Source organism: Dermochelys coriacea, chromosome 2 (assembly GCF_009764565.3).
Source record: "Dermochelys coriacea isolate rDerCor1 chromosome 2, rDerCor1.pri.v4, whole genome shotgun sequence".
NCBI lineage: Eukaryota > Metazoa > Chordata > Testudines > Dermochelyidae > Dermochelys > Dermochelys coriacea.
The window spans coordinates 109,152,206-109,166,962 of record NC_050069.1 but is presented as its reverse complement, the minus strand read 5'-3'; the positions used below and the strand labels follow the sequence as shown (position 1 = coordinate 109,166,962).

Sequence of the window (14,757 nt, the reverse complement as noted above, 5' to 3'; positions counted from 1 at the left end):
TATAGGAGAGAGATCTTTAATCTTAGATGGCTTTCATTTTTATTCCATTTCATAGCAGACATATCTGGTGAATGCATTGCTGGTTTCTGCTTAATGATGATTAATCATTATGATTTGTTTTTCATTTATTTTTGCCCTGAGCTTTCTATCGAAAATGAAGTCCTCCTGATCTCATTAATACACCACAATTCTGCCTGAATTTGTGGAATAAAACACTTAATTAGCTATACAACACAGAACCATCTCAAATAATTTCAATGGAAACATATGAACCAGTTTTGGCAAGTCTTTATTTCTCTGCATCAGTTTATTGGTGTCCTTTTGAGAGTTTTGTGGTTTTGCTTAGTATGACATGCCTATGTTTCTCTCTTAAATGTACAGGAATTGGCCATCTTTCTTTTGTACGGTTGCTGAAGCATTATCACAGGACAGCAAGGATTGATGAATATCGTTCAGGTAGGAAACCGGCTATATGCTTTTTAGTGTGGTGGTTTATTAATTTTTCCCACAATTTTGCCTTCCATTTTTTCTGGATATAGTCCAATAGTAGCAGTATTTGTTACAGCAACAAAATGCCAGTGAAAATATCAAAGTTCCATCTCTTGCTCTTTACAGGTTTCTGTTTAAATCAGTGAGACATTTTTTAAAAAATGTGGTGACTCTGACAACATATGATACAGCTAATTAATAACTGAAGGATTTACCAGTCTCTCTTATCTTCTTTCTTTCTGTCAACCCACCTGCCCAAATGGAATCCAGTGGCTTCAGCCACACCGAAGTGGTGGATCTGCTGTAGAAAGCTCTGCTTTGCTGACCCTGTCTGGTTGTGCACAGAAATGTAGTGGAATATGTCCCTCACTGAAGATTTTTCCAGTTCTTTCACGTAGGTAGTTGGGGTCATAAACACCAGTCTTTCAGTTGAAAGACCAGATAAGTGGCTCTATTTTTAGAAAATGCTAGCGCAGCTGCATGGATGAACTGACTGGGGGTACTACAGTACATTTAGTGCCTCCGTCTCTGGACACACAATCCTATCATCTCAATAAGAAACTTTATGGTTTGGGTCTCTAGAAGGTATTACACTGTTGCCATGTGTGGATTTCTGAAGATGTTGAACAATTCACTGTCATTTTAAGTGTGACAAATTTATTCTTTTAAAGACATTTATTTCTATAAAAGGTTTGCTTAAGAGTATTCCTACATATATCTGATATCTTTGTGCAGAATAGCAAAAGCCAGATATGCCTTTGCAACCTAAAGCTGATCTGGAGAAGAGAAACCTGGCCTTCCAAACTCAATTTTGAATATTTAGCACCATTGTAAAATCTGTCTTACTATATGGTCTTGAATTTGGAGACTTATCAAGACCTTACTATCTAGAGTTCAAGGTTTTATAAACAAATGCCTTAGACAAATTCTGAACATTAGATAGCCAGAAAAAAATCTGAAATGAATTGCTCTGGAGGAGAATGAAACAAACTGATAGGACAAGAAATTATGGAACAAAAATGGGTGGGTAGAACACACATGGAAGAAAGAACCAAACAACTTAACAAGACGCGTGTTGGACTGGAATCCCCAGGCCAAGAGGTGACAGAATAGATCAAGGACAACTTGGAAATATACAGCAGAAGCAGAACTGAAAGCTATCAAATTGACATGGGAAGAAGCCAAGACTGCCGCAAGAGACTGCCAAAGATAGAAGGCAGTGGTGAAAGCCCTCTATTTTTGTATGGAAGAAAGAGGCATAAATTACCCTCTGCATGAATAAATTTACTTAAACTCCAATTCTGTCACATGCACAAGTGCTTTATGTTCTTAAATCATAGGATTATCAGTAATACATGTTTGTCTAGAATGTTAGACACAAATGGATCTTTGTGATTGTCCCCTTTATACATTGAATAGGCATTATTGCACAGGTGTGACAACCCATTTTCCTCTCTTTATTGCTGAACTATATTTCAGATTAGCCATGAGAACCTCTAGGCCTTGAACTTCAGTAATTTTTGGTGCTGCTTGGGTGGTTAAAGTAACTCTGCTTTTGGCCTTGTGGCTATAAATACCATTCAAGGATCTAATTGCCAAAACATGCACTGCCTGTTGGGTTTTATTGCTTATGATCCAGCACAAACCCCAGAAGGCCACAAAAGCTGGCACCTTAGAAGGCTGACCTGCTCAGCAGAAATGTTAACTTGTCACTCATGTTCCAAAACACATGTTTTTAAACCCAGCTCTGTGATAGCAGGGAGTTGCAGAGCTACCCTATGGCAAGTAGACCAAGTATTCAAACGACTGAGTTTCCTTGCTTCCGCACTTCATAACTCCCAACACTCACTCAGCCTGCCGGAATTACTTCCGGCTCAGACAATGGGGTGTTGGACAGGCATTGGGCTTGGCCTACCAGGCAGGTTTAAAATAAACAAAACTTTCCAGAAGTGAAGTGGGGGTCATGGGCTTCCTTGACTCACTGACTTCTAGAATGCAGCAGAGAAGATGAGCCAGTCTAATCTTCTCCTGATTATCTTTGCTTATTTTTGTTCCATGTACAGGGATAGTTTTTGGGCTGCATGGTCCTTCCTATTCTGTTTAACACAGCTCCTTTCTGGAGCTCAGTCAGAGAGAGCACAATACTTTTGGGCTGCAATGCATGTCTTAAAATTCTTCCCTGGCTGACAGACTTCTAGTCCATGGGGGAAGAGCTCATCCCCAGTGAAGACCTCAGAGGATGCCATGAACAATCCAAGGTGCAGAGGGATCCTGAAAGATGCTATGAGCCCTCAACTCTCAGCCAATACATTGTGGCATAGGCCCTTTTGCCAGCTATGAGGCCTATCTATGAGTAGTACTAAAGCCCTATTTTTTTCTCCTTAGATTTATTTTAATTTTTTTCCTCTACTGCATTATGTTGGGGTTCACAGAAATTTTGGGTAGGAGAAAGATTTAAAAAAAATTGTTACAAATCCAGTCCACTAAGTGACATGAGTACATACGTGACATGTTGAAGGTACAGCAGGAAATGGGAACCCTTCACATGTTTAGTAGACTAGAGTGGATGTTGCGTCAAGAGTAGACTGATTAAGGGTAAATTAATATTAATCCTAACTTTGTGCTAGAGATCACCAAAATGAAAAGGGCTATTGTCATTCTTGCGGATGAGCCTTTTTAACATTGCAAGATTTGACTCTGAGAAATGAGATGTTAACTGTTTGGGAAGATACTCTAACTAGAATAGGGAACCAAATTTGCCAAAAAGCAGAGCTAGCTGGTGGCAGAGGGCAATAATTCAGTGTCATGTTGTTCCTACATGATTGGCAGAGACCATGTGGGCAATGGAGCTGAGAGCTGGATAAAGGAAACACTGTTTTTGTTTTCCCACCTGGACTGAAATGGAGGTGTTGGGTCTATAATCTGATCCTGAGCACAGAGCCAAGATATTGCTATGTAGCATTTCATTTTGAGCACATCTGTCCTTGTTTGCTGTTGTCCCTGCCTATACGCTGAATGGAAAACATCAAGGCAGTTCTTATTCTTATTCAGCTCTTCAAAGCTCTGGGCCTTCTCTAGGCTAAGCTGGTGAAGTGAGTCGTCATAGGTGGGTTGAGAGTGGGATGTGACATTCACTTAAGTCCTTCCTCTTTGAAAAAAATGATTTAAAGTTTATTTACTGTTCTGATGGCTAATATGGTAGCTCATAGTACACTGCAGGACCAGCCATCTCAATTAGAGAAGTTTTTGGGTCACCTGCTCCTTTAATGTGCTGAGGCTAGGTAGAAGGCACAATTGGAGTTGCAGCTAGCAAGGGATGTGAAGGGTAACAAGAAGGGTTTCTACAGGTATGTTAGCAACAAGAAAGTCAGGGAAAGTGTGGGACTGTTATTGAATGGGGGAGGCAACGTAGTGACAGATGTGGAAAAAGCTGAAGTACTCAATGCTTTTTTTGTCTCAGTCTTCACAGACAAGGGAAGCTCCCAGACTGCTGCACTGGGCAACACAGCATGAGGAGTAGGTGAGCAGCCCTCAATGGTGAAAACAGGTTAAGGACTATTTAGAAAAGCTGGACATGCACAAGTTCATGGGTCCAGATCTAATGCATCCAAGGGTGCTGAGGGAGTTGGCTGATGTGATTGCAGACCAATTGGCCATTATCTTCGAAAATTCGTGGCGATCGGGGGAGGTCCCAGACTATTGGAAAAAGGCAAATATCGTGCCCATACTAAAAAGGGGGGAAAAAAGAGAACCCAGGGAACAGACCGGTCAGCCTCACTTCAGTCCCCAGCAAAATCATGGAGCAGGTCCTCAAGGAATCCATTTTGAAGCACATGGAGGAGAAGAAGGTGATCAGGAACAGTAAACATAGATTCATCAAGGGCAAGTCATGCCTGACCAACCTGATTGCCTTCTATGTTGAAATAAGTGGCTCTGGATATGGGGAAAGCAGTTGATGTGATATATCTTGACTTTAGCAAAGCTTTTGATATGGTCTTCCACAGTATTCTTGCCAGCAAGTTAAAAAAGTATGGATTGGCTGAGTGGACTATAAGGTGGATAGAAAGCTGGCTAGATTGTAGGGCTCAACGGGTAGTGATTAATGGCTGTCTAGTTGGCAGCCGGTATCAAGCTGAGTGCTTCAGGGATTGATCCTGGCGCTGGTTTTGTTCAACATCTTTATTAATCTGGATGATGGGATTAATTGCACCCTCAGCAAGTTTGCAGATGAAACTTAACTCGGGAGAGGTAGGGTCCAGAGTGACCTAGACAAATTGGAGGATTGGGTCAAAAGAAATTTGAGGTTCAACAAGGACAAGTGCAGAGTTTTGCACTTAAGAAGGAGGAATCCCATGCACTGCTACAGGCTGGGGACCGACTGGCTAAGCAGCAGTTCTGCAGAAAAGGACCTGGGGATTACAGTGGATGAGAAGTTGGATATGAGTCAGCAGTGTGTCCTTCTTGCCAAGAAGGCCAATGGCATATTGGCCTGTATTAGTAGGAGCATTGCCAGTAGATCGAGGGAAATGATTATTCCACTCAATTTGGCACTGGTGAGGCTGCAACTGGAGTATTGTGTCCAGTTTTGGTTCCCCCCCCCACTACAGAGGGGACAAATTGGAGATAATCCAGCAGAGGGCAACAAAAATGATTAGGGGACTGGGGCACATGATTTATGAGGAGAGGCTGAGGGAACTGGGGTTATTTAGTCTGCAGAAGAGAAGAGTGAGGGGAGATTTGATAGCAGCCTTCAATTACCTGAAGTGGTTTCCAGAGAGGATGAAGCTCTGCTGTTCTCAGTAGTGGTAGATGACAGAATAAGAAGCAGTGGTCTCAAGTTGCAGTGGGGGAGGTCTAGGTTGGATGTTGGGAAACACTATTTCACGAGGAGGGTGTGAAGCACTGGAATGGGTTACCTAAGGAGGTGGTAGAATCTCCATTAGAGGTTTTTAAGGCCCGGCTTGACAAAGCCTTGGCCTGGATGATTTGGTTGGTGTTGGTCCTACTTTGAGAAAGGGATTGGACTAGATGACCTCCTGAGGGTTCTTCCAACCCTAATATTCTATAAGGCAGAGGGACAAGCTGTCTCTTTGGAAATGAGGACATTGCTGTTAAAATCTAGAATGAGGGAATGGAATTAGATCTTTAGTAGAGTGCAAGAGGGTGAAAAGCCTGAATAAAAACTCCTTGACCCTACTAGGACTGTGTGTATGACTTTTTTGAAGTGAGTCAGTCCCCAGAAGAGAAGGAAAAGTTCTACAGTTCTGTTCTGCTTTGCAGGAATGGATGATCGAGAGAGGGTATACATTGTGCAGGGGCATGCGCAGGAATTAAAATTTCAGTGCTTTGGAGGGGCATATTCTGTGCCCCCGCCATGGCCCTGGGGCCGGAGGAGCTCGTTCTCCACACTGCGGCCCCAGGGCTGGAGGAAATGTCAACTCCCACCAGGGCTGGAGGAGTTCTGTGCCCCTGCTCATTATTCAGGGTGGGGCTGTGTCCCTGCTTGCTCCCCTGTCAAGGTTCCTTCCCCACCCTGAACTCTAGGGTACAGATGTTGGGACCTGCATGAAAACCTCCGAAGCTTACTTTTACTAGCTTAGGTTAAAATTTCCCCAAGGTACAAACTATTTTACCCTTTGCCCTTGGACTTCCACTGCCACCACCAAACATTCGACCCTTCCCTTTATATTTGACATCCCCTTTGTGCACACCCCTGATGTGGCAGATGTTTGGGAGTAGGGAAAGTGAGTTGGCCAGTTTGATTAAGTTACAGTGAAATAAGACTTATCCACTAATCATGGATGTGTGTATATGAATGTAAGGAGCTAGGTTGTTTCTTGCCAGAGACTTCATAAAATTGAAAAACAGAACAAACTTTTCTGTGGCAGGATATAACTAGGCTGTAAACTTTGGCAGGATTTTAACATTTTATTACTGTTTGAAACTCTGACAATATTTATATTCAACTGTGAATCTGAAGTTAGAAAATTTTACTTCTCATGTATTCCATATTCTTCCTTATGCTAATTTGGTGTAATGTTAAGCTTTTTGTTTTTCCAGAGTAGGTTCAAAGCAAGAAATTTGAGAATCTAGAGGAGCCAAACAAAGATAAATAGTGAGCCAGTTTTCCAAACTGGCAGTGACATACTAGAATTTGGAAGAAGTATGCTTCTAAGCTTCCTTTATTATTATAACCTCTTGAACAGAATAATTCAGTCCAAATAGCTATAAATGCTTTCCAATGGAGAAGTTTATGACCCTAGTTTCTGACTGAAATGGTCACAATGTAAAAAAGTGTGGGAAGGAGCTAAATGTAAAAGACACTGGTGGGCTAAAGCTTGGTGTAGATCAGGAACTTTGAGTTAGGAATGTGGTGTGATTGGGAGCTTCTGTCATTTTCAAATACTTACTAGTGAATTCAAGTGGCTAAATTCACTTCAGAAACTGGTTTTCAGGTAGGACTTCAACAGAAGCCTCTCAGATCTTATGGAGGGCTGCTAAGGACAAATAAAATTTTAGTAGATCCCTAACAGTTATGATCTCTTTCTATAGAGACCAGACTCTTCTGAAGTGAATAGAGCAGCACAGTAAAATACATTTCTACGGTGTATGCTGAAACTGTTTATAATAAATCTATTATAGGGAAAGATGAACAAGATCAGCATATAGAAGAACTGGCCCAAATGCCTCAACTGCAGTTCATTTAAAGATCCCCTTCTTCCACAGTATGATCCTGCAGTAGGTGCCTGGTAATCTCCCATAGTGTTAGAGCAAACCATTTTTATTCATTGGCAGCTAGGCAGCACACAAGGATTTTTTTTTAATGGGGTAGGTATCATGGGGAGCTGGCCAGAGGGCCTGGCTGAGAGTTCAGGGAAATGCAGCCACCATTTTCTTTCTCTATATGCACCTCAACTGCCTAGCCACATCTTTTTTCAGTCCAGATCTTCAGCCTGTGTCAATCAATATAGCTCAATTGAAACCAAAGGAGCTATGCCTTTTTACACCAGGTGTGGCTCCTGCTTTTGCTTTCTCCTCCTGCAAGTAAAAAGTGATCTTATTTCACTATTCATGTTTCATGTGGTGACTAATTTTGAATTAGTTTGAGATAAACTAAATTATAGCTAGAATATGTAACAATAGCTATAGCTAAGGCGGCTTAAGTATTTGCATTTTAACTTTTTTTTCCATTTGCTTATAACTGTTTGAAACTTATCTTATAATTTAAGTTTTCCAGGCCTGACCTCTGCTGAGAGTGATTTTTTTTTTTAAGTATTGAGTGAATAGGGTTTAGGCTTTATTTTTTTATTTTTTTTTTAATAAGAGAAGAGGGGGAATATACTTAAAAAATCTTCCGGCGGATGAACCACCCAGATGCTATATTGGCTGAGGGAATAAAGGTGAAATTTGGCAGAAGTGTCTTTTGGGGGTCTTAATGAAAAATTGGGACAGAACATTCTAGTGCTAGTATCTTAATAAATTTCAACCTTAACTCTGGCCCCTTGTGCATATGTATTATGATACAGTGCATTTATCCTATCGTGGATCATGAAAAAATAATAGTATGTGAATCATTCAGTACATGTATTGGATGGTGTGCAGTGAATGAGGCAGGGCTATTGGGGATCTATTTTTCATTGGCTGCTTCTACCATAGCAAAATTTGAACTTACAGAAATTCTGTATTGGAGCAGCTCCATTGGTGTAATATGTAATGTAAGCAGAGTGCAGACATTTTTACCTGGGCCCACAGCACAGCAGAGCCCAAAGGCAAGAAATAAGATCTACTAACAGAGCTGGTTGTTTTTCCTAAAATGTTTTAAATTTCCCCCAATTCCACTGTAAAGTCCCATCCTTCCAGCTTGAGGACTGAAGGAATTTCCTTTAAGCCTGTCATAATCCTTCTTTTGATCAATTTGAAGCAGTGACCCTTCCTCCAGGGCCTGAGAGCATTGTGCCAACAACACTCCCAGCCCCTGATAGCCTGGAAGAATGAGACAGAGGCTGAGAATTGAACCCAGGCCTGTATATCTGTACAGAATACTTGCCTCTAAGCAAATGGTACAGCATTCGTTATTTTTAATTTCCCTTTTGCCTTATTTTTGCTTTCTCCTTCTGTATCTCTGTACAGAACAGGAGGGACAGGACTTGCCATCTAAACCACTTCACCTGGCAAATTTATCCATGCATGTTTAATGCACCGCAACTGAAACAGCAGGAAAAATGCACCACTGTTAAAGGGACATAGTTGGTTTGAAAATCACACTTTTCTGAAATTTTGTTAGCTACCATTTTACAAGAAAGACTTAGGATCATGGGCAGCTCGTGACCCGGCTGTTGGGGAGGCTGGCCCCTCCCCTTGTGCCCAAGACCCTGCCCCTCCCCACCTGCCCCCCTTTTGTGCCTCCCCCCGCAGGAGACTAGAGCAACCCAGCCCTGGCACTGGGCATCCAGGGGTGACGCCCCAGCACTGTGTGGCCAGCCATGCAGAGCCCTCTGAGAACCACAGGAGGGGGCCTGGCCTGGGGGCGGAGTGTGGGTGGGGCCACACTAGGCTGTTTGAAAGGCAAAGCCTACCCTTGCCTAAGATACTTGCCACCCATGCTTAGGATACTATAACTGAAAGAGATTAGGAATTTTTTTCTTTGTTCGGTGTATTTGATAGCACTCTGTGTGGATAAAATCAATTAAGCCTTGTTCCTACAAACACACGTGTACTGAACTTTAAGCACATAACTAGTCCCATTGAAGCCAAAACTATGAAACAAAGTTGCAGACCCTAATAGCACTGCTGTTGTGTTTAAAGTTCAACATGTGCATGTTTGTAGGACTGGGGCCCTAGTCATTTCTCCTGTCCTCTGTGTTTTTCACACAGCATCAGGATAGAGACACTCATTTTGAAAATAGGAAATTGTGATTGTAAATCCACAAAAATGGATGGGGTAGGGATAGTGATCAGGGGCAGGTTTAGTACCTAAAATTACTTTCAACTTTTTTCAATTATCAAGATTTCAGGTTGACTGCCCCATTAATAGGTATAGTTCTCATGAAAATAGCCAGTTTAGTGGCATATAGTCCACTGAAGGGTATGAGAAACGCATTCTGGATCAGAAAAGTCACAGGTATATCATAAAAATAGAACTTTTGATCCAAATGGTTCTAAGATAATACTCTTCAGTAATTACAGTGCAGGACCATAGTAGTTTTGCTGATTTGAGACTACAAAACCTCTGATCTCTAATCACTCAATTGGCTATACAATACAGTTTGATGCCATTTTTTAAATCTAGGAGGAAAAAAATAACATTCTTTTTCTAAATGTTTAATTTTTTCCAGGGCTAGTGTAGATCCTGTTACCCTTGTATGGCTCCCTTTAATAATACGGGGTAATGAGCTTTGAACATAGAGTCACATTCTACTGTGTTCCCTCTCCTTTTGGTATTTGGGGAAATCAGTTAAGGAAATGTTAACTGAACTGCATTTGTAGGTATAAGAGAAATTACTGAAACATATTCAGGAATGCCAAATTACTGTTATGTTGAATTGTAACCAATAAACATGTCTCTAACTAAAACCATAAGCTAGGTTTGTCTGTGCTCTGTCTTGAGAATTGAACAAGTTGTTTGTTTGAATCCTCTGCAATCAGCCTTGCTGTTCAGTCCCTTGGAGGAACAACTGAGCCAAGTTGTTAAGCTGAACTTGGAATCTTTCTGTGCACTTATTGGATGAGCATCTAACTTCAGATCCACACCAAGCAAGCTTGCCACCCAGAATTTCTCAGTTGACTCCCCTTCTCAGGGAAAATTCTAGAATCTGCATTCTGTGAGCTTCCTTGACAACTGGCATGTGGCCCCCATAAAATTGCCTGGCACGGGCCTAACATACCTCAGACTCACACCAGTATTTTTATTAGGCCTGTCAATTAATCACAGTTAATGCCTGCAATTAACTGAGCAAAACTGGTGCATTTAACGTGTTAATTGCATACCTCTGGGTGGGGAGGGAGGCTGAACCCGCAGCTCCACAGGCAGCTGGGGGAGTGGGAGGCTTTGAAGCTCAGAGCTCCGTGGGCGATTGGTAGGGTTGCCATATCTCCAGGATTGGGCTGGACTCTCTAGGAATTAAAGTTTAATCTTTAAAGATTGTCATGTGAAGAAACCTCCAGGAATACATCCAACCAAAATTGGCGATGCTAGTGACTGGGGAGCGGGAGCAGAAGGGACTGGAACCCCGAGCCTCCTAGGGCTGAAGATAGGGGGCCACAATTTTTTTTTAAAGTCCAAATGGGATCACCAGCACAAAGTTTGAGAAACACGGCCATAGAGAACAGGGGCCTGGCAAGGTCAACCTCCCTGCAGCAGTCTCTCCTCCCCTGCAGCATCCTCCCTTGCAAACAAGGGCTCACTCAGCGGAAGGGAGTTATGTAAAAATAGTAATTCTACATTTATAAGTTCAACTTTCATGATATAGATCGCACTACAGTACTTGTACGAGAAATTTGAAAAATACTATTTCTTCTGTTTATCTTTACAGTGCAAATATTTGTAATAAAAATAATATAAAGTGAGCACTGTACACTTTATATTCTGTGTTGTAACTGAAATAAATATATTTGAAAATATAGAAAACATTCAAAATATTTAAATGGTATTCTATTTAAGTGTGATTAAAATGACAATCGCAATTAATTTTTTAAATCTCTTGACAGCCCTAATTTTTATTTCTACTTACAGCAAGGCATGCTTGTCCTAATACATACAAATGATTCACAATAAGATCAGCTTTTGTTGGTTCCTGTTGCAATGCTTGTTGTGAATGCGATGAGAACATGAGAATCAAGGCTAGGGTTGCCAGCGCTGTATTTCAAAAATAAGGGACTGTTTTCTTAGTAGCCTTGCCCTACTCCTCCTGATGCTTGTTTGTTTATTTATTTAATAAGCATTACTCACCTACATTCAGCAGGGGTATTACTTCCTGCTTTTTGGAGCACTAAGCAATTCCCCATCTTGTTGTACAGAGATTTAAAAAAATGACATCCCTTGTAATAAGGGACTTCTGGCAACCCTACAATCAACATATTGGTAGTTTTGTGTAAATCAAAGTTGGCAGAATCCCTCTTTGGAGAGGCCAGATTCTCCTTTTTTGTAGTATCTATCTTGAGTTTTTAATGTCACTAGAGTCAGTGTTTGAACTGAGAATCATATCTCTACCTTTCACTATCTGAGTGCACAATTCTTAAAATATAACATAGGTCAAGTTTTTCAAAGGTAGGCTCCTAAGTCCATATTAGGCACCGAACTAAGTGGCCTGATTTTTTTCAGAAGTGCTGAGCACCAAGCAACTCTCACCAAAATTTTGAAAATCTTCACCACATGGACTAAATTTGTGTGTGTGTGTGTGCGCGTGCGTGTGCGTGTGCACGTGCATGCACTTGTGCACTCAAACAGCATTAAAAGTTTAAACCTAGTCATTTTGTTAGCTGTAAAATGACCTCCTGTTTATTAAGATACCTTAGCAATAGGCACTTGAACAAATTTTATCACCTTGGTTTTATTATTGCAGATGCACACAATTATGTACAGGTCTAGATGTAGAAATTTTTACATTACTTGTCACAGAACTAGTCAAGCGATTCCCTTTTGGCCAGTGGCCAAACCAATGGATCCTATGTGGTTTAAACCTCTGGGGTCTGAACAGAGTCCAGGCGTGGCATCACACTCTCAGGGAACAGACCGTCTGTCCAGCAGCACTCCCTCCTCAGAGCTGAGACCATGTGGTCCAACTGCTCAGCACTTGACACCAGTACTGGCCCCTCACACTTCTCCCATATCTTAAACACACCCTCTCCCAGAACTACAGCCATGTGGGTGTTCTGGGTCCACAGCTTTAATCGTTCAAGAGCATGAGATAGGTGTAGCCTGTAACATACAGGCAGACTTGGCACAGGATTCTAAATCACCGTTGTTCTTTACCCAATAAATAAAGCACAGAGTGCAGCTCAGGTAGAAAACAACCACCATTATTAAGGCTGTGCCCCTCACTCTAGTTCTCTCTTCCCTTGCTAGTCCTTGTGGCGATAATCTGAGTTCAAGTGTAGAGGATTCCTTCTGCCTCATCAGATTCCTGCCACAGCTACCCTCTGCTTGAGCTGGTAGAAGTGGCTGAAGATCCCAAACAGAGTAGCTCCTACCCTTTTTATAATCTTCCAGTCTCCTTTGCTAGGTGACTCTCTGTTAAACCTCCTCAAGAGATCAAACCCTACCAGGTAACTTCATGTGGAGATGACCTCTTCTCCACCCCGACAAACCAATTTTCCTAAGCAGGAGCTGGCATATTATATAGGATGCTTTGTATGTGTAAAAAGGACTGTCCTGATTTAATGACTTTGTTTTCAGTCCTTTATCGCTACTGCTTGAAATCTCAGACCAACACAGAGGTAAAGAGACAACAGAGAAGGCAACTAGCTCTCACATTCAAATTGGAGTTTGCAGTCTGATAAAGATACATACAGAGTTCACAATCTTAAACTGCATTCTTAAATTGTATAGAGTCTCCAAGTTTCCACAGTTGTGGAAGTTGCGCCAAGTTGTGCTGCTTTTTTTTTTTTTTGGGTAAACCAAAATTTAACTATAAGCACAAGTGTTCTGCCATTCAGAATGTACCTTTATGCTAGGGCAATTCAATAAACAAAGATCTTTCTGTCTTGGTATATTTCATAACTGAAGAGTCACCCTTTAGCTTTGTAGGTCAAGTTTAAATTGAGATTATTCTCCTCCACTCAGTTCCTAGTAGACTTCTCCTGGTTGTTTTTATTAGTGGAAGTCTCGGATTTTAGGTTTTGTGATGACTACATTAGAAATGCATAGATAGATAGATTAAAGCCATGAAATACACATTACAAAATCTATTTAAACTCCCTCCCCATTTTTGGGTCCATCACCCCTATGTTACCTGTATATTATATTTGTCAGTAAAAGCAACACCAAACAGATATAAAAAAAAACTTCCACAAACTAAACTTATTGCTGACTGAAAGCCGCTGCTGTTTTGTTCAGGAAAAAATTAGAATGCCACATTTTGTGTGTCCAGATAATTATGTGAACCCATCATGGAGCCAAGTGACCTTTTCCCCCTCTAGATAACGAAGTATAGTCATTGTTGTCCTATTTTTCTCCACAACAAAAATACATCAGCTCTTAACCCCCAAAATGTCACCTCTTACAGATGAGCATTACTAAGAAAATGGTGACCCACAAATGGCATGTTAATTGGATCAATTACCAAACCCTAATTATTGCTGAAAAGCCTTGGAGATGAGTTAGCATTATTGCATCATATTACTATGGCAATAAGGGTGGTCCTTTCCTTTATTGTTGGAATCAGGGCAGGGGAAACCAGCATTGCAGTTGCCAGTGTGATATTTCTGGATTTCAGTTACAGTTGTTGACAGATCTTTCTGGTTTATAGAGTGACTCCCTACCCCAATCCAAAATTAAACATTAAAAGGTAATTATGCTTGTTTAGATCCCTACAGCTGACACAGTTTCAAATCCTTTTTTATGAATTACTATGTATTTTTTTACAAATGTAGAAACATCTGCATACTGTGAAGAAGCAGAGAAAGATTAGTTTATTTGAGAAGATCCAGCACAGTACTATCACAAAAAAGAAAATATACTGTTACATATGACTGCTCTGATACGGACTGATAAGGAAAGCGGAGGCCACAGTGTGTGTGCACCAGTACTGATTAGTGTTGTGCTTCACTGATATGGGGAGTGACCTGAATTGGAAAACATTTGGATTTTCCATGAAAAATAATATCCAGTTTTTTAAAACAAATAGAAAGAAAGTACTTTATAGACTGGAATCTAATGCAGAGGTAAGCTAGCTACAAGGCAGAACCAGGAAAAATCTATAGTCTGGAAAACAAATACTAGCCTGCCTATAATAAAGCAAAGCCAAGGAGTGTTTGTTTTGTCTCTGGGGGTTTGCACTGTCATTGTTGGATGGAAGGGATGCCTACTCACCTCACAGTGGTAGTTCCGCATAATGGCAGTCCCACATTTCCATTGCATTCAGTGCAAAGAGAATGAATGTGATAGTTCTGTCATGAGAAGGTATCCGTGAGTAAGAAATTTCAGTGTGGGATAGGATGTGGAATTCAATCTTGCTGGATGGACCACCCTGGGATAGACAGATTGCAGTCAGTTGAAACAATGTTGGTGGCAATGCTGACTCTCCGCTCTGTTAGTAAATTCAGATATGT

General features: G+C 41.1%; 1 long non-coding RNA gene across 6 annotated transcripts in view; it reads left to right on the top strand.

Annotated features, from left to right (window-relative positions):
- LOC119852110 overlaps window positions 1-14,757 on the top strand; it is a 326,795-nt gene that overhangs the window by 97,815 nt on the left and 214,223 nt on the right. For all 6 annotated transcript variants that reach the window (XR_006278978.1, XR_006278975.1, XR_006278979.1 and 3 more), the window contains one exon: window positions 382-456. This is a non-coding gene — a long non-coding RNA (uncharacterized LOC119852110). The remainder of the gene's footprint in view (window positions 1-381; window positions 457-14,757) is intronic.